Source organism: Taudactylus pleione, unplaced genomic scaffold (assembly GCF_031769625.1).
Source record: "Taudactylus pleione unplaced genomic scaffold, aTauple2 ptg000070l, whole genome shotgun sequence".
In the NCBI taxonomy this organism is placed as follows: Eukaryota; Metazoa; Chordata; class Amphibia; order Anura; family Myobatrachidae; genus Taudactylus; species Taudactylus pleione.
The window spans coordinates 21,006,842-21,034,442 of NW_028284472.1; positions in this window are offsets into that span (position 1 = coordinate 21,006,842).

Genomic DNA, 27,601 nt, shown 5'->3' on the forward strand with positions numbered 1-27,601 from the left:
ACATCTCCTGGTGTACACTGCTGTCCTCCTCAGTAGTAAAGCAGGCACACTGTCTACCCTGGCCGAGCTGCTTACACCTGGTGCCTGCCACGCAATATGTGCCCCTATTCATGGAGCCTTACGTGCTAGCCAATCAGACACAACTTCTGTCCACGTCTACATGAGCCCCAATGTGTGCAAATCTGTATACGTTTATTTTAGTCATTTTCTCTCCAACCACCTCATCAGCGTCTCTCTTCCTCTCTCCTTATGTTCAGCCTGCTCAGCAGGAACACACTACATGCTATTCCCACAGGCATCTTCATGGGAAGGGACGCTTACTCATAACTGCTTTGGATCTACCTGTGGGGGATAGAAGGGATTATGCAGATAGAAGAAGGGAAGGACAGAAACATTGGAGACAAGACAGAGGGAAAATGGATAATGGAGAGGCAGCTACAGTAGGTAACAGGAACACAACAATAGCAGTGTTTTAGGGGTCTAGTTACTAAGCAGTGTTATTAGACAGAGTGAAAAGTGATAAGAAAGTGATAAGGTGCCAGCCAATCAGCTCCCAACTGTCATTTGTCAAACACAGCCTGTTAGATGACAGTTGGGAGCTGATTTGCTGGCACCTTATCACTTTCTTATCACTTTTCACTCTGTCTCCTAAAACTGCTTAGTAACTAGACCCCTCAGTATGGTAGGCAAGATATTAGGGAGTCGTAGGACATAATAAGCTAGCAGGGAAATTAGAGGGACTGTGAAGGTAACCGTCAATATAAGAATAGGGCTAGACAGGAACCAATGCAAAGAAAACATACAGTGAAAATGGGAATAACATGAGCAGATAAAGAAAGAGAACAACCGCACCAGTGCGTTACCTGCTCTTTAATATTCCATTCAAGCTAATGTTCATTTTCAAATAAAGAGGTGCTACCCACTAAGGAGTTCAAGTCATTTATATGAGGAAAAGAAATGGTGCACTGGTCATATCAATGCATTAAAATATAACTTTTATTAATTTATTTAAAACAATACCAACACCAATAAGTTAATATGAACATATCCATATGGTATGCAGTCAGGAAGCCGACGGTCGAAATGCCGACTGCCGGCTTCCCGACCGCCAACTGTCTAATCCCGACAGGGGTCTAATGACAGGCGTTGAGATCCCAACGCCTGTCATTTTACCTACGCTGGGAGCACGACGCCCAGCATACTAATCGAAGGTAAACCGGGCGCCGGGCGTAGACAGCCGTGGGGGGTTAGGTTAGGCACCCCACCGGAGAGGCTTAGATTTAGGCTAGGGGAAGGGAGGGGTTAGGGTTAGGCACCTCCCCACTGGGAGACTTAGGTTTAGGGTGCGGGGAAGGGGGGGTTAGGTTTAGGCACTTACAGGGGGGGTTGTGGTTAGGCACTTGGGGGGGGGGAGGTTAGGGTTAGGCACCCCTAAGGGAGGGTTAGGGTTAGGAGGGGTTAGGTTAGTTACTAGTAAATATACTTACCTGTCGGGATCTTCACTGCCGGTCTTCCGCCATACCGATCCCATCCATATACCCTACGTATATTGTATCATATTCACATGAACAGGGTGAGAAAATAGTTCTAAAATCCGGGACAGGAATTCATGAAAAGCACACATAACAAATACAAATCTTTTCTTTTTGTGAGTACCCCTCCTGTACCTATCTCCAGAAGCTATGTAACAACCTCACCAATATCTATTTGTCTCTGCAATATTTGTTGCACCTTGCAATTGTACAATGTTGCTAATCTCTCAGTACAAAACTCCACTGCAATGAACTACATGGAGATGCAGATTTAATCAAATTAATTATTGTAACTGTGCTTGCATGGTGTTGAATTTAGGTAATACATTATTTCATGCAACACCTTGATTTGGAGAAGAAGTATATTACTAGCGCTTCACTTTCAGATACAGAAATAAAAAGTACCTAGCATGTATTTTATGCAAAAGGTATATTTATTAATTTAAGATGACATATCACAATGAATACAAATATTATCAATGTAACTAATACCGCTATACAAAAATTAGACAATACAAAACATGTAAAACAATACAGTGCAATTACTATTGTCTCTGTGATAAAGAGACAATATTTTTCACATGAGATATACAAAATTTACTTGGGCTATTTTTAATTTGATAATTACCACTTTACAATAATTTAGGTAGGGCATTATTCACATAAGATATTACTTGTTCACACCACTATATTTGTAGTTTAACTGTTTTTATTAGTCACATTAATTTTGTGTTTTCAGTAAACGTTTTATTATTTATTTTTGTGGTATGTTTGGTCTACTATATGTTCATTCATGATTAGAGGGAGACATGCTTAATTTTATTTGATGAACAGCACTCATTTGTATGGTCTGAATGAGAGAAACAATTATTTTGTCTTTTTGTCAATTTATTTTTATATATACTGTCCTGTGTAGACCAGGGGTGGCCAGACTTTTGGATTTGGTGATCTACTTTTAAAACTTAAAACCTTTCGTGATCTACCGAGCCAAAAATGGGGGCGTGGTATGCAAAAAAGGGGGGCGTGACCTCACAGCAAGAGACGTGGGGTCTATCTTGGCAAAATCACACATAGTATCCCAAATTCAAATTATGCCGACCGCACAACAACAGCACAATCTTATTCACATTACACCACATAATAGTGTCCCTTATTCATGTTACGACACACAATAGTGCCCCTTATACACAATGCCCACAGTAGTGCCCCTTATACAATGCCCACTGTAGTAGTGCCCCTTATTCAATGCCCTCTGTATTAGAGCCCCTTAAGCAATACCCCTGTAGTTGTGAACATTATGCAATGCCCCCTGTATTAGAACCCCTTATGCAGTGCCCCCAGTAGTGCCCTTTATGCAGGGCCCCCAGTAGTACAGTGTACAGTGTACAGTGCCCTCATTAGTGCCCATTATGCAGGGCCCCCAGTAGTACCTCTTATGCTGTTCCCCCACTAATGCCCCTAGTAGTGCCCCTTATGCTCTGCCCCCAGTACTGGTGCCCCCTCCCCTGTGAATTACCTACCGGCCAGCGCTTCCACGTAGACGTCCACTGTCTGCCGCTGGCTGGATCAGACGCATAGGCTCTTCACATCGCGGGAGACGAGGGTGACTTCACCCACACTCCCGCACACTGCATCACTGGGAATGCTGGCCTCTGAAGTGATCAGAGGCTTGTTTAGTCTCTGATCACTTCAGAGACCAGCATTCCCAGGAACTGCAGCAGGTCGGTCGCGATCTACCGGCGGGAGCTCTGCGATCTACCGGTAGATCGCGATCGACCTTTTGGCCGGTCCTGGTATAGACCATGACATTTAACACACTTTTCAATAATAGGTTAATTCTTTCACATTTTACATCACCACACATATACTGTACCTTTATGTATAATCAGGTAGTGAATTATTTAATTCAACACCATTATTTGTTGTGGGTTCATTACCTTTTTTTGTGCGTGCACCTTTGGATAGGTACAATTCTACCCTCCTCCCCAAAGTTGGTCTTGATGTATGTGTCCTTTTTGGTGTAGAACCATAGAGACTAGTAAAAGGCACCAGTGGAATGTGTATCAGGATGCTTAGGCCGCACATATATCCTTAACCAGAGTTATAGATTTATCCTCATGTACCTTTATGCAACACTTTGTCCATCCATCCCATGTGTTCACCCTCCTTTATCTACCATCTCCTCCCATAAGCTGCTGTCCACTTCCACTATACCTCCCCACAACTCGTCTTTCACCTCTACACTCTTCATGGCTTTCTTTTATCCTATGCTTCTCGATGTGATTGGCAGAACCGCTGCTGATGGCAGTTGATCAGCAGTAACATGGAAACACAGAAGCACAATAGTGTCCCTCACCACATAACATAATCCAGAATGGCAGGTAAGTACATTTCTTTAACGCATTGAAACTCTCCATAGAAAATGTTTGGCCTAGGGGTGCCATGACATAATTGCAGAGACTCTAGTGCGTCATGATCTGAGAAAGTTTTGGAACCATTGGTGTAGACTATAAATAGGGGCTGATTCTGAATTAGGAGCCAAGCAAGAACAAGCAAGTAACTTTACACCTGGGTAAAACCATGATGCACTGCAGGGGAGGGGGGGGGGCAGATGACACATATGCAGAGAGGTTTAGATTTGGGAGGGGCGTGTCCAAAATTAAATCTAAATTGCAGTGTAAGAATAAAGGGGGCTACATGCAAAAGCAGGCACTATTTACCATGGATGCAATAATAATATATATATTTGCACCCCTAGCATCGTAACTTGGTTTGTTCCAGGTGCAAAGTTCTTTTTTTTGCTTTGCTTCCAATATAGAATAGAATTCCTTGCCGCAATGACACTAAGTGCAGGGATGGCTAGAGTGCCTCGACAAAAGGGGATGTGGTCTCGCCATCAGGGGGCGTGACCTCGTTGGCAAGGGCGTGGCGTGGCCTCGCACCCACACCCCCGTTTGGCGCTCTTATCACTCGGGGGTGGTGGTAGGGGTTGCCGGAGGTGCGGACTGCCCAGCTCCCTCACTGTGACAGAAGCCGACTGCTGCACTTAATGCACTCGGTGACACTCGGGTGCGGACCGCACCCCCATGGTGATGCCAATGAATAAGTTCCATAGTGAGCAGCTACAACAAGGACTTTCCTTGTAATCAATCCATCACCCAGCCATCATCCAAGGAGAGAGCTCAGTGTGGGATAATCTCTATGTACCCAGAAATTGGAGCAGGAGAGAGGAGAACGATTATCTCAACTGGGGAATAACTTAAAGACTGGTGGGGAGATATACCAAGCCTTAGGGGAAAATGTACTAGTGTTTTATAGACAGCTTGTTTGGAATTTTTTGGCTTGAAAACTAATAAAAAATTATTGGGAAAACAAAGTCAATTTTGGAGAACCAACATCCCCACAAAATGGAGCACAGTGTTTCTATTCAAAATAGATCATTTACTAACAGTCGATTTTGGGTTCCATTCTGATTTCAATGGTGCATTGGTTTCTATTTAAAGTTCTATTTGAAGTTCTAAGGGGCCTATTCATCATCACTTAATTTCTACAAAAACAGGTGAAAATTAACATTTTCACTTGCAATTGTAGAAATTAAGTTATCGGGCCATCATCAAGGAGGTAAAGCAGGAGATATCTGTGATATTACCTTCCTCTGGCGGAATGGCCCGCTGTCCCCATACACTAGTATGGGGACAGAAATTCATCAAGCCCTGAAATTATGGAGCTTGATTGCGAGAGCACTTGCCATCTTCAGATGGCTAGTGCTCCCATTACCCGCTTCTTCCCTATGGGAAGGAGTCCATGGTTGCGAAGAGGGATCCTTTTGGATCCCTTCACCCCTGTCCGGCTCCTTCTGCATGACATTGGACACACTTGTCTCACTGCTCCGAAAGGGGCAGTGAAGGTGCTCACGGAACCAGGGCCATAGCTAGGGTAGTGCGGCTGGTGCCATCGCACAGGGCACCACAGGTCAGGGGGCACTGTTTGGGCTTGTCAAATTTCTGCTTATTATCATTCTTGCTTGTAGCCTCCTCTTATTTCATCCCCAGCATCTCCTGGCCTCCTCTATCTCTTACCTGGCCCTTCCCCATGAAGCCATGGCCCTTTTTTGGGTGCATTATGTCCCTTTGAAATATGAGGGGGGGCGCCAATGTTCTTTCTGGCACAGGGCAGCAAAATGTTTAGTTACGGCTCTACGCAGAGCAGCTGATTTTTGGATCAGCTGTCTCAGCGCCGAAGCAATGATGAATTGCTCCGGTGCTCGCGGCGAGTTAGTATGTTAATTATCGGGGTATATTCGGATCCTGATAATTAACATCATGAATAGACCCCTAAATGCGTTTTATTTACCCTCAATAAACACAAAATCGACACAAAATTATACAAAAGCATTCCTATTGGCCAAAACATGTCACATGCACTGTATTACCCACAAACACCTCCATCCCAGTGCTAATTTGCATATCCACGATTTTTAAAAAGTCATTGCTATGCCTTTAAATGCCTGATTTATGCAGCCAGAGTGCCCCAAATGCTTCTCTCCCATGTTTTTTTTTCATCATTTTGAGTTTTCAGTCAATTCTACATAATTTTAAACCAAATAGAACTGTTTTTGATGGTTCTATTGAATATGGTGATTTTGGGTCGATTTTTAGTCTATTTTAAAATCGACTGTTAGTAAATAAGCTATTTAAAGTTCTATTCATGTGTGAAGTTGAATTTCTGGGGATTTCGAGTCGGTTTTGCCTTTGATAAATACCCGATTGTCAAAATCACCACAATTTCACCTCAAAAGCACCACAAAATAGATAGGAACTGAAAATCGACCCTTAGTAAATTTACTCCTTGGAGAGAGATAAAAGTGGAGTCATTGCCCACAGCGACCAAACAGCTTATAAAACTGTCATTTCATAGACTGTACTAGATGAATGACTGTAGCTGATTGGTTGCTTCTCTCTTGAAGGCTTAATAATGTACATCAACCCCTTATAGTCTATATTCACCAAAAGTCACAACACTGACAATTTCACCACTGAGTAGCAATAGACAATAAAATAAAATAATAAAATATATTGTGAGAATCCAGTATGCATTGAAACTGAACTGATAACTAAGGGTTACTGTTCCCAAAACCAGTCCAATCCCTAGTGAAATGATCTTTAATAGCCGCGACCTAGTTCTGGGCTAAAAAATGGCCTAAGGTTTTATAGTGAGAGAACACATATTCTGTATATTTTGTTCCCGTAATAGTACCTTCATAAACATTTGCTTACTAAGAGACAGGCTAAAAGGATCATGATTATAAGAGTAATAAGGTTTGATTTTCAGAGATTTTAAAATTGATTTAAGGAATTGTATAGAGAGTGATCTATAAAGCTGAAGTGCTTTAGCATCATTTACGGGATCATTTATTAACACTATATACATTTTTTCACATTTAATTTAGTAATTTATTTGTTTTTATGTATTTATTTATTTTTATGGACAATTTATTAATATTGCACAGAACCTTTTACAGTTATTTCTATAATAATTTATAGTGCTTTTGTCAATCAGATTCTTGTACATTCAGCCTTCCAAATTTCTTTCTCTGACTACTGATAATAAATATTATTTATTTAAGTGTTCAACTTCTTGGGGTCTTGTCCTGATGGGGTGGTAGGGAACGTCCTTACTGGCATCCCAAGAACCCATAGACCAATGCCACCACCTTGACACAACAAATTATTTTGGGTAATCTAGACCAGCTCATGAACAGATTTGCCCATCTTTATCAGCAGGGACATGAAGAACATGTACTGTGACTGGATGGAATTTACATACAGTATACAACTTAATTTACTGCACATTGTTTATGGCTAAGTAAGCAGAACTATAAACAAACTGGGAAACAGATCTGATAAAATCCAAACAACCTTGTTTATCTCGTACGACATGACACCAAGCACTGTCCTCAATTAAACTTATGCATGTCGATGGCGCACAATCAGTATGAACTATGCATGCAATGAATTCTAATTACCTAAAGACATATCTATGTTACAGATGTGTCCTCATACCGTGTGGCTTCAGGCACGCCAAACAGCCCCTATCGACGCGCCAGGAACCAGGCGACTCTGCTGCGAGGCGTATTTCTTGCTGAAAAAGTGCCTCTTATTCACATACAGTAAATAAAACAAATTGATCGACAAAACTACATTGCTCGTTAACACTGATCAATGTGATGTGCAACATTTGTATATTCGCCTGCTAATGAGTCTGATTCTGCATACAAAGTGCTACGATGCAGTGGGCGTGACTTTTTCTCATGGCAAGTACCATTGTGCTTCATCTGCGACTTTATACAGTATGTGTTTATAATGGGGTGGGTATGAAATCCCGGGAGTCAGGATGCCTGCTGTCAAAATGCCGACAGCGGCATCCCGATGATGAGGTTCCCGACAAGGGTCGGGTAAGTATGTTAACAATGAAAGGAAAAAAACTATTTGCAGTCAAAGCTCAATACAAAAATTGTTTGGTTGTAATCAGTGCCAGCTGCAAGTAATACAGGTTTGGTCAAAAACCTGGAGACAGAAGTCTCCACAAAATCAGAAAAGAGTATAGAATTGTTTTACTGCGCTATGCACTGTTGGATTTACAAATTTAGAAAACTCTATATAAGGTTTGCTGTCTGTTTAATTAAACAGGAGGCTTGAATAAAATGAAATAAATCTACTTTAATACAATGGTCCACAGATAGACACTATTAATCAAATGTACATATATAAAATCAAACAGAATGAATCAATCATATAGTAGCAAGAATCAAATGGCTCTCTAGCTTAAGTGCATTGCTAGGAGAAAGTAACTGTATCACTGAGATTCTACAGCATAACGTTCTAATGTTCAGCTCCTACACCAATGGCTACAAATGTAGCAATTAGTTTCCAATGGTGAGGCAGCTCACTTGCACTGCTTAGATTGCAATCACTACTGGCGTCCCAGTGTGAAATGCAGTCACGCTGGAGGATAAACGGGTAAGTAATGACAGTTGGAGTATCTCACCCCTGGAAATCCGTGATCACAATAATATCCGTCCCAGCTCAGCCCGTCTGGACGTTGTAATTCCGCGGCTGGATGAAGCCGGATGCCGTACAGCCAGGGACAGATGCTGCTGATAAAACGGTGGCTGTGTGTCAGCTGGCGGTGAGCCCGGCCGGAGACAGGAGCTGCTGGTGAAGCAGTGGCTGTGTGTCAGCTGGCGGTGAGCTCAGCCGAAGACAGGTGCTACTGGTGGAGCGGTAGCTGTGTGTCAGCTGGCGGTATGCTCAAAAAAAACCTCCAAATAGGCGTGCGGCAAGTAGTTGATATGCTGTGGAAAAATCTCAGATGCCTGGGTGATGACGTCAACGCGTTTCGTCCCGTGGAAACCGGGACTTTCTCAAGACTGTCTTGAGTAAGTATGTTAACCCTCCCCCGTCTCCCCTAACCCTTCCTGCACCACAATCCTCCCCCCTTGGTGCCTAAACCTAACCATCCCCTCTTAGTGTCTAACCCTAACTTCCCCCAGTGGTGCCTAATCCTAACCCACCCCCAGTGGTGCATAACCCTATCCTACCCTCGGTGGTGCCTAACCCTATCCCACCCCCAGTAGTGCCTAACCCTATCCCACCCCCAGTGGTGCCTAGCATTATCCCACCCCCAGTATTGCCTAATCCTAACCCACCCCTGGTGGTGCCTAACCTCACCAGTGGTGCCTAACCCCCCCCAAAGCCTAACCCTAACCCCCCCGTGGTGCAAGCTAACCCTCCCCCCACAGCTAACAGCTAAGGGTACCCCGACTTACCTTCAATCGGGATGCCGTCTTTCGGGATTCCGGCTACGGTGTGTAGGCTGGCTTCGGGATTTAGCCGCCTATGTTTAGTCCCGGGTCGGGATTCCAACAGACGGTGTCCCGGCCATCGGTATTTTAACTTGATCCCATTTATAACTAATTACAGTGCAGTTAAAGTCGCAGCCCAGCTAGTGAGTGGTGTTTCAGAACTTGACGAGTACAAAGTGCGACTTATACGTATGTGTACATTACTGATAATCGCTCAACTGCTTAAACATCGTCATTGCGTCCATCACTGAATCAAGTTAATGTGCAAAAGATTTGTCACCAAACAGGCATATTTATACTCAAGTGCAACTAAGCATAACCCGCCGATGCATCGCCTCAATAAACTTTGCTGATGTGAGAACGGCCAGGCTATACGTCACAACCCAGCTCCGCCTCCTCCATCTGTTGTTTGGATGCGATTAAAATGCATTTGACTCTGCATTGCGTTCATTTCCAGAGCATGCGCAGCGATAATCCACACAAAATACGCTCCTCAAATTTGCGCATGTTCACCTCTAAATAAGCCCCTCGATACTACTCTTTATATTTCCAGATTTTCAACAAATATGTGTAACTAGCATAAAGTCTTCACTTCCCCCCTGCTTACCCTCTTCCATTGCATCTCCGTCCCGACTCCCCAGTCGCCCTCCATCTCTTAGTCCCGCCTCCCCCATCTCCCATACTTACTACGACGGCCGGTCCTCCTCTTCTAGGCCTGTTCTGTCTCCCTCACAGTAGGAGTCATTGAGGTGCTCGCCCATGCTTCCATTGCACGCGCATTGAGGAGTCAGGACAGACCTTATACAATTATTATGTAAGTTCTAAATTGAGTTGATACTTGACTTGTTTTTACTGCTATACATTAATAGGGCAATATAGTTGATGCACATACATAAACTGGAATGCAGGGTCGGACTGCCCATCTGGCACTTCTGCCAGATGCCAGATGGGCCGATGGTCAGATGGACCGGTCCGGCATCAAACCCCAGCCGAGCAGCTCTGCCTCCCGGCGCTCTAATTGGCTGGGATACTGAAAGACGGGGGGCCTGGCCTTTTAGAGGCGAGGCCATGCCCCTTCGGCGCACGCACAGGGGGTCTGCAAGGGCTGCTTAGCAGCCCCAGTCCATCCCTGCTGGAATGTACAATGGACTTTCCAACACGCATTGCAATGGGAAACTTCTTAATTACTGTATTTACCCTTCTTTTAAAATAATTAGAAAGGAAGCTAAGATAATACAGTTTATATAACATCCAGCTTAAAAAATGTGTATGGACTTTTTGGAGGTTATATAATTGATTTAACTATGGGCCTCAACCAGAGGTGGACTCAATGGCTGCGTTTGCACAGTTGAGCATTTATTTGCTAGCATGCATGTACAAAAAGTTCTGAAAACTGTTACGGAGCATGCATCCACCGGAGTCCGCTACTGCGCTTGGAGGCGCTGGTTTAGAACCGGCGAGGCAAAAACATGGGCGTTCCTGGGCGGTGACTGGGAGGGGGCCTGATTCTGCAGTGCATGCAATAAAAGATTGTCTCATGGAGGTGCTGTGGGAGAGTTACGGGTGTGACAGTGAAAGCGGCTGCATTTCACAACACAGCGCCGCAGCCTTAGAAGCCATGTTTAGGGTAATTCAGAAGGACACACGGCACCAGCCATAGGCTGTTACAAAGGTCTGTGGTGAATGTGATGGTGTTCCAATGGTGTTGGAACCACTGGCAGACTTGCACTGTCCACTGCCATTGAAAGTGGGTGTCCCAGGGCTCACACTGTCCGGCGCGGGGTGTTATGCCGACCGGCGGGATCCCAGTGGTCTGAATCTTGACACCAGGATCCCGATAGGGTTAACATACCGACACTTGATGGTTGGTATGTTAACCCTCATACTCTCCCTACCCTAACCCTCCTTATTTGGTGCCAAACCCTAACCTCCCCCCCTAGTGCCTAACCCTAACCTCCCCCTCCCTGGTGCCTAACCCTAACCCTCCTCCCTTAGTGCCTAAACCTTATCCTCCTCCTAGTGCCTAAACCCTAACTCTAACCCCCCCTAACCCCCCCGATACTTACCTTCAGCATGCCGGCGGTTGGTATTCTGGAGCTGGGAACCCGACTGCTGTCGGGATGCCGGCGCCGGGATATAGTCCGTCAGCATGCCTTGTGAACATGACTACATCCTGTCCGGCGCATGCTAGTGCTAGGGAAAGGCCTATACTAGCATTTGCATTATTACCATGGCTGAATCTCCACAAACAAATCGCAACCGCCCAATGCATTAGCTTCCACCTCTGAATCAGGCCCTAGGTCTTGATGAACGTTCTATAATATTTTAGCACAATGTGACACTAGCAGGGCTGGTTTTTGCAAACGCAAGGTCCTGTCTAATATCCTTTGCAGCATCCCTGGTCCCGTTTTAAAGGGATTTTATTAGAAGGGTGTACTACTCATTTTATTAAGCATTTTCTTATATATATATATATATATATATATATTTTAATTCATGTGCAGGGATTTTCAAATCACAAATTAAGACCAACCAGATGTTCAGAGTGGGGACCCGCCGATACCCCAAAGTCTGATACTAGGCGTTAGCCGCATAACGCGCCTGATTCAAAGGTACACACAATGCCTGTCACCGCTGCGATCCAATATGCAGCGGACTTAAAAAACTATGCTAATGACTTAGCCGCCGTTTTGTGCACAGAGACGCGTCCCACATCCGCCGCTTACGTACAATCGCGAAAACATTGGAAACATTGGTTGCACATCAGTCGCACATCTGGACGTCTGAGTAAGACGCTTGGGCCTCTCTGCAGCTACATATGAATTCGCAGAGGCTCAAAGAGCGCGCCTAGAAAACAGTCCTGACACACATGTGATTTTCTAACCACCCCTCGTTACCTCCCCTTAAACACTGACTACCTGTCACTCACTTTGTCATTTCTCGCCGTGAACGCCATTGCTAGCCCATTGGCACGCCTATGCAGTGCAGCTTTGATGCATGCTACAGCAAAAAAACGCTCCACTGCCTTCCGGTCCGACATGGACATTATGTGCCTGTCTGAATCCGGCCCAATGTGCCTGCTTAGAACTCTGGGAAATAATGCTGCTTACAATATGGTTTCTTTTTAATGTTTGTTATCCAGAATTTCTCATTAACAACTGCACGAAAGCTTAAGTTACAGTAAAATACCAAACTTTTTGAAAAGTTGATCGTGAGTAAATGACTCCTCGCTGCAGCATTGTTAAGAGCAAATGATGAGGTCAAGAGGTCCAGCACCTTGGGAAGGTTGCAGGACGATGATACTGTATACTGTAACAGCAATGAATACATGATAAAGGAGATGGCATATGAGCGCACCTCAGGGATCTAACCCTCACTCCATTCATACATTTAAAGGTTTGTTATAAATAATTCAATCAAGACATACAGATGCAACACATTTCAGGTTGACTCCTGCGTCTGGATCTGCAACAAGTTGGAACCATATGACCCTAGGGCGATGAGCAGATGTTTGGAATAATGTATTATTATGTGATTGGGGGTAGTATTACTGGAATTTGGCTACTACTGAATCATGGTCCAAATGTATCTAATTATAATTTAAGTAAAAAAAAAAATATGTGGATTTCTCGACAGCAAGACGTACTGTGGGAGGGATGTACTAAGCATAAAATGTGGCCAAACTCAGAAAATGCTGTTTTCTGTTTTTTGGACGCATTTCCTTATGGACCTGGTGGGTAACGCCATCCAGGCAACAGCAGACAAGGCACCTGTAATGGGTGCAGGGTGGGTGATATGTGGTTACCTGGACCCAGGTGCTTGTGTGCTCCATGAATACTGGACCAGTGATGTATCTATAATGTGTGCATGGTTTGCGGTGCACATGGGCCTGTGGGTCCACGGCGGCCCACACCACATTCCCTGCACCAAGGCTTTAATACTTACCTCTCCAGAGTCCCGCGTTCGCAACAGCAGTGCTGCACAAATAACCGGAAACATGGCACGGTGGCCTTTTTTTTTACCAGGCGATTTACACATGCTCTGTAGAAAAATGGACAGGAAAATGGCCGCCATTCCATTTTTTTCCCAGAGTCCTCTGTAAGCCAGTAGACTTTGGCAAGCTGCCGGAGTCCATTTCCGTGCACCACTGGCTAAAGAGGATGTTGCCTGGACGAAGGCTGTACACAGGCCCACTCCTTTCTCAATATGCCCCTGCATTGCACCCACTATATATATACCACACTAACTCTAATCATGACTTATTTATGAAACTATAGAAATAGTGTGGTTCAGCGGCTTTCTATGAGTGCGTGGGGCACATGTGTAGTGTCCGAGAGGGCCCCCACCTTGCGCCGGGGCATGTTCAGTGAAGACACTGTGTGATGTTCTGGGTTGTTTGTGGACCCGGGGTGGTAGCAGGAGCGATCACAAAAGCAGATTTAAAAATAAAACTAGAATTTTTAATAAGTGCTTGAGCAGACATATAATGGCAGTAAATAAAATTCTAGGAATATATAATGTGCACAAGAGTTCTGTGGTGGGAGTAAAAGGGTTAATGTCCAAGTAGAAGCAATTAGAGCTGTCCAGGTGTGCAGGTAGTGAAACTGAAAATAAACAAGCCAGGTATACAGGTAGTGAACTGAAGCGCAGGATGTCAGCAGGCTCAGGCACTCAGGTATGGGCAAGGGTGATGGAGGAAGCGGGGTAGTCCAGTGGGAGCTAGGAGCTGACAGGCAGACTGGCAGACAGCGAATTCACAGGAACAGGAAAGCACAGAGAACTCCCTCTCAGCTAGACTGAGATACACGTTGCACTGGCAAAGAAGGAAGGCACTGACCCTTCCTAAATACCCCATGCCGTGCTGTTACTGGCCGGAGGGAACATGTGACTCACCAGGATTGGCCAGCCGCATCACATGGCCAGAAGGCAAGATGGCGGCGCCCATGCCAAACGGAATGGAGACGCCGCCAGGCCTCACCAGCGCAGAGTGACAACAGGGCCGCACAACAACGCGCGCAGCCAAAGCCCCCCGCCAGACACCAGCTCCGCCACCAGACAGCCCGCGCCACAACGACCTCACAGGTAACACCCGCCTAGCGCCATGCTGAAATACCCTGGCCGTGACACACTGGCACTGTGTTAGAGTCTAGTGCGCATGCACATATCTCAAACAAAATAGCGTCAATGGCATTTTCCCAGTTATTCATCTATTATGTAAATATCTCTGGGAAAATGGCACTGGCACCATTTTCCCAAAGATTTCTTCAGAGATGGCTGCAGTCATTGCATAAGGTAAGTATATTGAAAGGGTGCAGAGTGTACTGTTTGGGCCCCGTGGACCCAGGAGCCCATGTGTACCGTGCATCCAATATAGACACCATCCTGTATATTAGAAGGACAGTGGAAATTTATTAAGTGAAAGGATGTTTTTAAAGTGGAAGTGGGTTGGACTTGGTAGTAACTTTATTGTTACCAACACATAAATTTAAACCCCCAAAGTGTAGGTGCATCCCCTTTTACAGGTCTTTCCCTTGGCTGGGTAGGGGGCAAGGACAATTAGGTGAACTTGTGCAAATACAAATTTATGTTTTAGGATATATAAAATGTACCTTACTGTCTGGCATAACCAGGGCGAGAAACAGAAATCTCAGGGCCTGGTACACTGATGTCTCTGGGGGCCCCACCTTCTCACCACTACCCCCAATCCCGCACATCCCTCCCCTGCATGTGTGATATGTGAAGCATGATATGTTAACCAAAAGATATACCAGCCTTTACATAAAGTAAAAATATACTATGACTTACCACACGGTCTCTCTGTCACTGATGATGCAGGCTGTAGTTCTTGTCTGACGTCTCTTGCAAGGTCTTCTTGAAGACAGTGCTGTGGATGCCTCAGGGTTAAGAGGGATGGTGTCTGCAGTCAGCCATTCTCAGTACCTCATCACCTTCCTCAAATTCAGCCTCTCATCACCACCCAGCCCAGCCCAGAAGCCCCCATCATCTTCCTCCATCACCTTCTGTCCCAGCACATCTTCCTCTGCCCCAGCCCCATCACCTACCTCTGCCCCAGCCCTATAACCTTTCTCTGCCCCCAGCCCCATCACCTTCCTCTGCCCCCAGTCCAATAACCTTCCTCTGCCCCCAGCCCCATCACCTTCCCTACCCCCAGCCCCATCACTTTCTTCTGCCCCCAGCTCCATCACCTTCCTCTTCCCCAGCCCCCATCACCTTCCTCTTCCCCCAGCCCCTAACACGTTTCTCTGCCCCAGCCCCCTTCATCTTCTTCTGCCCCCTTCCCCTTTTCCATCCCCTATCACCTTCTTCTGTCCCCAACCCCCTTCACCTTCCTCTGCCCCTTCCCCATCCTCCATCCCCTATCACCTTCTGCTGTCCCTAGCCCCCTTCCTCTGCCCCAGCCCCCTTCAACTTCTTCTGCCCCCTTCACCTTCCTCCATCCCCTATCACCTTCACCTGTCCCCAGCCCCCTTCACCTTCCACTGCCCCTTCATCTTCCTCCAAGCTCTATCACCTTCCTCCATCCCCAGCCCCTATCACCTTCTGCTGTCCCTATCCCCCTTCCTCTGCCTCCAGCCCCAATCAGCTTCCTCCTTCACATTCTTCTTTCCTCAGCACCTATTATCTTCCTCTGCCCCCAGCCCCTATTCATCCATCATCCCCTAAACTCCTCAAGGTCCCCTCAGCTAGTCCCCTCAGCAGCGCAGTTCGCGGAAGCCTGCCTGATGTGCAGCGAAGACGTGCGGCAACGTGACCTATGACATCATGCCACCGCGTTGCTCACTCCATGCCTGGCCTGGGCCATAGCTGAGCCACCAGGAAGAGTCCAGCGCTGCCTGGGCCAGGCTATGAGGGAGGCGGAGCTGGAGCTGGGCAGCGGCGGCTACGGCTGCCGGCAGCCGCGACCTCATTTTATGCCGTCCGGTCCTCGGGGCCCCTCTGTACCTCGAGGCGTGGTACGGGTGTACCCTTGCCCCCCCCCTGTCACCGGGCCTGGGCATAACAGGAGTATTCTCTTACCAGACTGTTGTTCTATTGCATTATATTGCATACATTTAAATGACATTATCTTAATGGGGTAGTATCATCAAAGTGTGTTATTATAATCTCAATAAAATGAAATATAATTGAACAAAGCAGTTTATTTCATTATAGAAAATATTGAATTTAATTAGAACAATATATAATTGTAATTCTATTTAGATCTTTGTGTCTCTGCAGTATTTAGTTTTAGAACTGTACCAGCTTGTCATCTGCGGATGTCACTGTTACAATTACTGTCTGAGACTAACAATGTAAATCCCCTATATGTACATGTATGTATGTGGCTAATACTTAGAATATTTATGGGTGTGATATGCATGTATCTATAATGGGTGCAGGGTGTGCGCTGCACACGGTCCCTTGTGTCCAGGGGGAGCCTACACCACTCAACTTACCTCTCTGCCAACGCCTCTGTATGCACCGTGGTCAGGGCAGCATTTTCCCAAAGATCTTCACATGCTCAGTAGAGAAATCACTGAATAAATGGTGCCAGCACCACAGTGCCAGAGACTACTCAGTGCATACCAGGGGTGGATCCAGGGAAGGGGGGATCAGGATGATCACCCGCTTCCCCACCCTACACGTGACGCTTCTCGCCTGGCCACTACCACAGGGCAATATATAGCAGAGCAGTGGCACATCAGGCAGGGGGAGAGTAGAGACTACTGCTGCTTAATGCCAACAGTCTCCCAGCCCAGCACCCGCTGCTGAGTGCTGGGCTGGGGAGGGTCTGGCGATACTGCTGACACTGACCAACAGCAGTCTCTGCTCTCTCCCTGTCTGATGGGGGGTAGGGGGTCCTCGCAGAGTGGGATGGGGGGAACATGGAGAATGATTCCTCTCTTAATACCGCCCCAATTTAGATGCGTTTAAAACTGCGTCCAGTACTTCAAGTACTGTATGTGTAAAGGAACAGCATTTATAAAAAGCTATTGGAGCCAATAAACACCATCACAGCTAAAATCCTACCACCCAATCATGTGACAAGTGAGCATGCTAAAACTGTAGCAGGTCATGGTGGGATGTGTAGTTCTACAGCAGTCGGAGGGCTGCATGTTGAATACCCCTGGTCACTCAACCGAATGGAGACCTCTGGAAAAGCAAAATAAAGAGATTTTTTTTTTCTTATCGAACAAAATCATATTGAAAAAAACTAAGTTAAACAATAAAGAACTTTCAATAGAAGTTATTTTCCATTATAGATTTAATGACACATTTCCCCCAATTCTCCAATCATAGCAATTTGCCTATAGAAATCTTTTAAAGAAAAAGTGGTGGTAATTGCGATATTAATAATCGCTGCTTTTAAACAGGTTGTAAAACGGGCTATTAGGGTGAAAATGATAAAAGTGCGATTAACTTTTTTTTTACTATGTTTGCAAAGTACACGACACTGTACTTTCTTTTCTTTTTTTTTTTTAAAAGAACTGTATAACAGTTATATGCATTATACAGGACATATGCTGGAACACCACTTCAATTTTTCATAGAAATATTCCCCCAAATATCTTTCTGGGAAGCAAGAACTCAAAATGTAAACAGCTGGAGAAATGTGAGCAGCAGAGGTAGCGCTGGGAGAGAGAACACAGCATCTAAGCTCTCGCACGCCGGAAACCTCAAAAGCCATTCATATCATTTCAAGCATGGCTGGTCTTCATATCGCCGCACACAGAGCTCGGCTTCCAGAAATGACTCAGACGCTGCTACATTTTCACTCATTTTTGACTAGTCACTGTCACCGTGCTGACTTGGTTATTCTTGAAGACTCAGGGCCCCATTCAGGGGTTGACGGAGGGGCAGTAGCTTCTACGACATTTGTTGCAGCCACTACCGCAAATTTATGCTAAAGCCACAGCCGATAGGCTTCCTACTGAGATGTCCACCGGCAGCAGCTCTAATTCGCTGCCGTGTATTGAAAGTCGCACCATTGAGTGCGCTCCCGAAATGCCCGCCGAAGAAATGCCCCACCCCACTCACCGCCAAGGAACGCCTATTAAAATTGTATGGATCTCCATGCAATTCCAATATGCTTCTGCCAGCGGTAACCATCGAGGCGTATGAGATCTAGTGCAAAATACACAAAAGCTAGTGTGGGATCGGTTTCTATAGCTTAGTGCAAAGTTTGCACCTACTGTAAGTAGTGTTAATACATAACTGCTAATATCATCAAAGGCTCTTGTATTGGGAAATGAGATACTGTATCAGTTGCTAAAATGTTACAGAATGAAGGAATGATCAGTTTAAATACCATTGATGAGAAGTATAGAAATCAGAACCTTCCAAACGTTGTTCATAATAGAATTAGCTGATATGCTACCAAACATCTTGAGGAATATAAGCAGTCTTGGATTAATAATAATTGCACTTTTTTGCATTGGTCGTTTTACAGTGTTTACATCCATTTAATTTTACTGAAATATTAAAGAAAACATCATTCAGTCTTGTTCCCAATTGTAAAGCACAAAGGACATGCTGGCGCTATATAAGTAACTGATAACAAATAAATATCACGTAGTATAGTATAGATATAGATATGCAGTCATAGTGATCTGCTAATTATTCTTTAAGACATATGATAAATGATAATGAGTATTTTTTTTCATACAGTATGTCCCCAATATTTTCCTATTTGGACCACAACTGGTGATAGAAAGATTCATACATAGATACTGTAGGTAAATATGAGATAGATAGATAGCTACTGTAGATAAATAAATATATTTTTGATATATAATTAGATAGCTATATAGATAAATGGGTAGCTAGAGTATGAGATTGATAAATAGATTGATACATATGAAATAGGCTGATAAATGGAGTTAGATAGATATGAGATTGATAGGTAGATAGATAGATAGATAGATAGATAGATAGATAGATAGATCGATTGTTATGCCTTCTACATTGTTTTTCATATGCATTTATTTTTGTGTAAGCTCCATCTAGTGGCCAGTCTAGCATCAGTTTAATTGAACAACTCAGGTCTCAGTAATTAGTTCTCAATGCACCCTGAGTAGAGGATTGTGGGGGCATCAAACTTAGCTTCTCACATTGTCCCCACCAAAAATATGCATATATATTTCTTCTTTCAGCACAGCATCAATGGTAAGAATTCTACCTACACCTGTCATCATTAGATCTGCCTACAGTTCAGTTACAGTATGTTATTTCTTATATGTGTATTACATTATATCAGTTGTAATTGCATTCTGCTGTTTGTTTGTGTTACAGGTTTACCAATTTCTTCTACTATCACAATAAACACCATTCTTCAAATCTTCACTTCTAGATTGGATTATTGAAAAGTAGGAGTGGTTATTGTCTGACTAATAAATATTTAAATATTGTCTTCTATTACACTGCAGAGTTAACTATTCAATTGTTCCAGAAATGGAATATAATGTATAGTGTTTAAATAAACATATGGGGCCAAATGTAATAAGGTGAGAGTTTAGAAAATGTGAGAGAAAACTCTCACATTTTTAAACTCAGCCAATGTAATAAAGTCACAGAACAGGCAAACTTGCATGTTTTTCAGACTCAAAAAACTCTCAAGATTTAAACTCTCATTAAGGTGTTTCCTGTTTTGAAAATACAGCTCGATCAATGTATTAGGGGCATATGTAACTAAGCTTGATATGAGATAAGATTGTGAAATATATATCACCAACCAATCAGCTCCAAACTATCATTTCTGCAAAATGTCAGATAGAAGCTGATTGGTTGGTGATATATATCTCTGAATTTTAACTCACATCCAGCTTTGATACATATGAGTTAGAAGCTGATTGGTTGGTGATATATATCTTACAAATTTATCTCACATCAAGCTTTGATACATATGCCCCTTAGGGTGAGAGTTTTACTGCTAAATTCTCATATTTTCTAAACTCTCACCCTATTACATTTGGCCCATAGTATAGTACTTCCACATAATCACTCTTGATCCAATATTCCATAGCTGCTTTTAGATAGGAATTGGGATACACAAAATCGCTATAAATTAGACAATGTTATATTTGTAATTAAAAGAAGCCAGAGAAGTACTTATAGCATACTGGGGTGTATGATAGCGACACTTAATGTGCCGCTATAATGCTTCCCGCTTCGCCTCTTTACCGAAGCAAAGCATGGAGCACTACCAATGAGATGTAAGAACATCTCATAGGCCGGAGAGGGGGAGCATTAACTCCCCCCTCCGGTGCTACCCACTAGAGACCACAGCGCATCAGTCTAGTGCTGATGCGCTGTGTCTCTGTCCCGGCCGGCTCCACTGAGCATGCGCAGGATCTCGCGAGTATCGCAATATCCCCACGTGCAGCCTGGAGCCGGCAGCCGCCACAGCAGGGACAGTGCTGTCCCTGCTGTGGGGATAGGTTAACACCAGGCTGTAGCTGTCGATAACGACAGCTACATCCAACCGAACGGTCAGACGATCTGACCGTTCGTACATAGCCCAGGCTATCGGCGCTGCTGTCTTGTAGATAGCAGCGCCGATAATGACAGGGGCTCATAGCACCTCTGTCATTTACCGCCCAGACCCCCGATCATACATCGGGGAGAAGCGGTATCAGCGCACCTAACGTGCGCTGATACCATTTCTGGGCTTTATACATCTCCCCCACTATTTCTAATATTATAGATAGATAAAATGTAATATAATACATATAGTGATTATAACGCTTGTTCTGATAATCAATCAGGTGGTGGAATCCTTCCATAATGAAATACAGATCCTCAAATCATGTGACAAATTATGATTTCTGAATCTCGGTCCTGATAGGTGAAATCATTGTGGGATATCCAACTTAGGCCAGAGGTTCCCAATCTCCGCCATTACAGTCCAGGTGTTAAGGATATCAACGCTTGAGCTCAGATGGTTGAATCAAATTGACTGAGGTACTAATTAAGTCACCTGTGCTTAAGCATGGACATCCTTAAAACTTTTACTGTAATGGCGGAGTTTGGGAACCTCTGACTTAAGCTGGGTACACATTAGACAATATGTGTACCCAGCGATGCGACGGCCTGGGTGACAGGCCGACATATCGGGCATCCTGTACACATTACACGATCTGGTGCCCGACCGCCCGATATGCCGGCCCCTGCCACATCCCGCTTCATGGGATAGTCAGTCACATTGCCAGCTGCATGTAGTGCTGACCTGTCGATGCGACTGACGACCAAACAGGAGCGGACGTGGCCCGACATAGAGGGTAAACATTAGGCCAAATATCATCTAATGTGTACCCAGCTTTAGACAGATCTTCAGTATAGTATCTGAGATACACAATATCAGAGCCGTAACTAGACTTTTCGGTCCCCTGTGCCAGAAAGAGCATTGGCGCCCCCCTCATATTTCAAAGGGACATAGGGCTTCATTTATTCGCACGGCCGCCTCGATGTTTGTCCAGTGCGCATGCGCACGAGGGAGCCGGCTCCTTCGTGCGCATGCGTGAGACCCGCTACGACCGAGCTGTCGATGTTGATTGACAGCTCGCCCCGTTTGGAAGGCGGGCCGGGGGGGTGGCAGCCCAAACGGAGGCGTTCCCATGGGAACGCCTGCCGTTTGGGGGAGGCCCCACTGACATCACTAGTGATGTCAGTGGAGAGCTTCCGGCTCTGACAGAGCCAGAAGCTTTCCGGGGCTTACGACAAGTGAGACCCTACCCTAGGGTCTTGTCGTAAGCCCCGACGGTCGCGATGGTCTATGACCATCACGACCATCACCCTGACGGTCGTTAGAGCTGTGGGTGTAAACCCACAGCCTAACGACTGAAACAGAGGCGGCCGGTAAGGATGCAAGCGGCCGCCCAGTTTCTGAGCGACCGCTTGCATCCTCCGACCGCCTCTGAATGAGGGCCATAATGCACCCAAAAAAGGGCCATAGCTTCATGGGGAAGGGCCAGGGAAGAGATAGGAGAGGCCAGGAGATGCTGGGGATGAAATAAGAGGGAGCTACAAGCAATAATGATAATAAACAGAAATTTGACAGGCCCAAACAGCGCCCCTTGACCTGTGTTGCCCTGTGCGATGGCACCGGCTGCACTACCCTAGCTACGGCCCTGCATAATATTGATAGAAAAGTACATATAAAAAGACAACAATATATTTTTACGTAGTGATATAGAATTTATTTTTTTTGCTTTAAAAGAACAGATGTAAATATAGATTTTTTTTAATATGGAACTGAACATAACAAACCAAATGTTTTACTATTTTTCTTTTTATAAATCTGGGCAACTTGAAGAAATATTTTTTTCATCTTTATTTATTTATTTTTTTGCATTTTGTTTCCTTAAGTAATTTCTCGCTCTCTCTGTCTGGTAGTCTAGACACTTAATATTTGTCAAACTTATCATGCAGTGCAGTTCAGCGTTCACTCTTTCCGCTGGAATGGCAACCATCGTGTTACCTGCCCCCTGTTGTTATCTGAATATGAATGCTTATATTATCAGAACATCTAAAGACTTTTCAGTAGAGTATATTTACAATGTTATTATCATCTCAGGATTGATTAGTAATCACGTCTCCAGGATAGAGGAATAGATAATATTCAGGCTGAATACTTACTGGAATTTGCACAGAGCAAAAGGTAAAATATTTGCCTCTGTCTGACATAAGCTGTCTCGAAATCTCCTGTGGGGAAAACATATTTTCATTTTATGCGAGGGGAATTGGCATATTCTCCGGGAAGCGCAATAGTAATGGAAGAGGTGCAGAGGTGCTTTGGTTACCTAATGAAAGTTTTCTATTACAAAAATGTAAATACTGCAATTTTACCTTAGCTATATCGATCGAACAGCACAATGGAGCCTAAGTAGAAGTGCATGCTATGACAGCTAATATTAAAGTTGTTGGGTTTTATTTACTGTAATAATATCTAATAAACTCAATAACATTGTGCATTGCCCCATATTTTACCTACAATAACCATATTTACCAAAATACAATAGCAAAAATAAAATGGTGGTATAGCCTTTTCCCGGTCAGGACATTTGGCCAACTATAGATCACATGAGAAGGAGACGGCACCTGCTAAACCTAAATTAAATATTAACAAGCCGCAAACCGTTCTTTACATCCACAGCGAGGCGTAGCCTGATGCGCCGCCAGCAAAAACGAAGAAAACACCAAAACCCCTTAAACTAAATCTGATATTCTTTGTAATAAATCCCCAACGAAAATGGCAAGCCCTGGTAAACTAAGATGAACTCCATCAGGCCAATAAAGGTAGACATCTGTATACCTAATTAAAGTGTACTCGTTCCCACAGCCACCATTGGCTAAAACAAAATGCGCCACCGTCTAGTAACATTAATACCTGCCCCAGACTCGGTATCCCTCCAAACATGTCTCGGAACTATAGCCGATCACATTTTACAAGGAGGCCAGGCCTCGGCAATGTCTCTAATCGCTACTGAAAGCAGATCTAATGTGGTAGGTCATTGCCCCTAGGTGCACCACCAACAGCTTCGGAATGCCAAAGCCTCCAACAACTTGTCCTTCAAAGAATGTCAGCATACAGTATGTCAAGAAAGCCAAGCCAACAAACTAATGATGCCTGAGGAAACAAAGCAGGATCAGTAGCTAAAGCAAAGTAAGACACCAAAAAAAAAAAAAAGAATGCCCCAAAACTGGTTTTGCATCCATAAGGCCTGGTAAAAGTAATAAGATAAGTCAAATAAAACAAAATGGCAAAAATACAGAAACTCAAACATACTGCAAATCAAGCGACAAACAAGACGGGGGAGAGAAGGTTAGGTCATCGAACCTGGGGCAGAACTTAAAAACCCCTGAGAAGTAAACTAATTAATATCACCATATACAGTATGTATATTGAATTAAATGCCAATTGAACGAGGAGAAATAAAATGCCTCATGGGCAGCTACAAAAAATGAAGAAACGGGCAAACCCGGACGTATATGTATCCTTGAGCGCCACTGACCCAGGGATTGTATCTCAAAATCTGAGCGGCCCGAGGAAGCTGCAACAGTAGTGGCTGCAATGCAGAAAGAGTGAGTACCGAACTCGCTCAAGGACAAATCGGCCTCAGTCATGCAGCGCTCCAATACCTGACAAAACTGGTATTCAGTAACTGTTGACCCATCAGCATGCATCAACAATGACCCTGACCTTAGAGGTCAAATGGACAGGAAGGCGTGAGCCAAGGATACCGGACAAATGCTGATGTCAGCACACGTTAGGGATTCTGACCGCCTGCAATCGGAATCCCTAACGACACAGACGAATCCTGCACAGAGAACAGCAGTGACACACACACCGAGGAGAATCTGCGAGGCAGTGAGCTAACCTGACTTCTGCTGTGCCTGCCACAACACACCAATGCGGGAATGTGCTGATGCACTTGAAAAATGGGCCCATAGAGAAGCAATTGTCAATGTAGAAGCCGTCCTGTCAACGGTGCCCCATAAACTTGAACGAATCAGGATGAAGGGGCAGCAAGTGGAAGTCTGACTCAATATTAATCTTAGCTAATAATGACCCTGGCCCGACCTCTCTAACAAGTGCAATCACCAAGTCAAACGATTGGTACCCCAACAATTCCAGAGAAATCACATTATTGATGGAGATGCCAGCCTGTATTTCCCTGGTTCATTCTTGGGCACTACACACACTGAAGAAAGGACCAGGTCCGCTGATGGAGGAAGAGGAAGAGGTCCGGCCATATGATCCAGCTCAACCTCCTTTCCACTTTTTCCAGTACCACATGCGCAGTGGCGTAAGTTCATCCCGGACGCCCGGAGGCAAGTTATAATTTGGTGCCCCCCTCGTCACAGCCGCTGACACTGTAATGTAGCAATTCGCATGAAGACAGGCTACAGATAGACGAAGGCAGCAGCTGATGGTCTGACATGGAGCTCTCCTAGTGTATGGTGGCTTCTCAGGTGGCGGGAAGAGGTGTAATGTATTGGGCGGCCATGATGGTACACTCCGGGTACATAATAACAGCCCTAAGTGGGTAAGTGGGGTGATTATGTTGTGGACAATGGAGGAGGTGCCCCTTCAGAGCTGGAGCCCGGCGGCAGGCGCCTCCATTGTCTCCCATAGTTCTGCCCCTGCACACGCAGCAGATCAACAGCTGATTTAATACTTTCATGCGCTATAGATGACACCTGCCCACAAATTGTGGACCCAGGCGCACCAGAGATGGAGCCCTCTTTAGGACCGACAACCGTCATCTGGCACAATTGTGGAATGGTAACAGTCTTTGGCTGGGTAGGGACCCCCACATGGAAAACAGGCATGTTTGAATCAACTAGAAAAAAAAGAAAAAATCTTCACCCAGCACACTGCAATAGACCAGCAATAAGATTTGAATTCTACTTGATAATATAAATCCAGAGATTTTTTTTGCATATATTTGCAAAGATATATTTAAGCCATCCGGGCCCCGCCAATGCGCCTCTGTATCGGTTGTCCCTGACGGTACACATTAGCACTATTATCATGTAGCGTTAGGGACCAGGGGGTAAATTTACTGAAGTTTGATTTGGTATACGATTTTCTGAATCTATAAAATCGACTGAAATCGAATTTAGGGCCTGATTCTGACCCGGTCGCAAGCGCTGTGCGCTCGCAACCGGGTCGATGGTAGGCCAGTGCGCATGCGCACGATGGAGCCGGCTCCATCGTACGCATGCGCGAGACCCGGATAGCGACGGGCACTCTGTTGCTCTGGGTCTCGTACCAAAGGGGGCGTGCAGTTGCTGTTGAGTGACAGCACGCCCCCTTTGGTGGGCGGGGCGGGGGCATGGTTGCCCACACGGAGGCATTCCCATGGGAACGCCTACTGTTTGGGGCCGGCCCCACTGACATCACAAGTGATGTCAGTGGGAGAGCTTTCGGCTCTGTTAGAGCCGAATGCTCTCTGGGGCTTGCGGCAACGAGACCCTACCACAAGGGTCTCGTCGCAAGCCCGATGGTCGCGATGGTCTTGACCATCGCGACCATCATCATGGCCGCTCGCTATAGCTGTGGGTGGTCATCCACAGCTATGCGAGTGGCCAGGAGGAAGTTCTGAAAAAAAAAATGCCCGGCCCTGATTCAGAGCGAGCGCTCTGTCAGAGCGTCCGGCTCTGAATCAGGGCCTTAAATCGAACTGCAAAATCCTAAATACTAATATTTGATTTTGCATTTGATTTTCAAATCGAATTCGATTTTGGATGATTTTAAGAAGGGATTTTGTGTTCAGTTTATGAAATCCCTTCCAAATCCACATTAAAATTGAATGCACAATAGAAAGCCAGATAGAACTCAACTTCCTCAGTAATTATTATTGGGCTAAATGTATCATGCACACCCTAGAAGAGTGCAAGTGATTTATAATTTCTTCATAAATATAATATGCTCATCATATATATATATCTATATATCTATATATATATATATATATTAGGGGTGTGCACCGGCCACTTTTCGTGTTTTGTGTTTTGGTTTTGGATCTGGATCTTTCTTCGTGTTTTGGATCTGGATTGGTTTTGCCAAAACCACCCTTCCGTGTTTTGGGTTCTGGGTTTTGTGTTTTGGATCTGTATTTTTTTTAAAAAAAGCATAAAAACAGCTAAAATCACAGAATTTGTTGGTTTCTCTGCTCCTATGCTATTATTAACCTCAATAACCTTAATTTCCACTCATTTCCAGTCTATTCTGAACACCTCACACCTCACAATAGTGTTTTCATGTCCAAAAGGTTGCACCGAGGTAGCTGGATGACTATGCTAAGCGACACGAGTGGGCGGCACAAACACGTGACCCATCTAGGAGTGATACTGCAGTGGCAGACAGGATGGCAGTTAGAAAAACTAGGCCCCAAACTGTACATAATGCAAAGAAAAAAAAGAAGTGCAAGATGGAATTGTCCTTGGGCCCTCCCACCCACCCTTATGTTGTATAAACAGGACATGCACACTTTAACAAATCAATCATTTCAGCGCCAGGGTCTGCCACACAACTGTGGCTGAAATGATTGGTTCGTTTGGGCCCCCACAAAACAAGCTGGCAATTAATGTGTCCCTGCACAAACTGGCTCTACGGAGGCAAGATGTCATCCTCATCCTCCTCATCCACCGATTCCTCACCCTCTTCAGTGTGTACATCCTCATCCTCACAGAGTATTAA